Source organism: Tigriopus californicus, chromosome 8, assembly GCF_007210705.1.
Source record: "Tigriopus californicus strain San Diego chromosome 8, Tcal_SD_v2.1, whole genome shotgun sequence".
Classification (NCBI taxonomy): Eukaryota; Metazoa; Arthropoda; class Copepoda; order Harpacticoida; family Harpacticidae; genus Tigriopus; species Tigriopus californicus.
In genome coordinates, this window is record NC_081447.1 from 13,839,763 (window position 1) to 13,840,173 (window position 411).

The window sequence follows — 411 nt, forward strand, 5'->3', positions numbered from 1 at the left end:
TCAGATCCGAGGGAGGAGTGGTCTTTTTCTCGGCCAAGGCAGCCGCGACAGTTCCGGGTTTGGGTTTGTTCGAGCTTTTAGAAGATGATCCGACGCCATTCGAGAGATTCGAAGGAGAGCCACCTAAGCCGTAGAGTGCAGCCAGACTTGGGTCCATGGAGGCCAGGGATTTGGCATCAAGGCCAGCTAGAAGCTTGGGATCAAAGCCCAGCAATTTGGGATCTAGGCCGGCTAAGGCTTTGAGGTCCATTCCGGCAAAGGCTTTGGGATCCAGACCGGTCAAAAACTTGGGATCGAGTCCCCCGAAGAAAGATGCACCGGATGTTGAAGGTTGTTGACTCTTGGACGAATTACCGCTGGTACTCGGGGTCTTGGGGGAGTCCAAAGCGGCGAATAGTTTGTGCTGCTCTT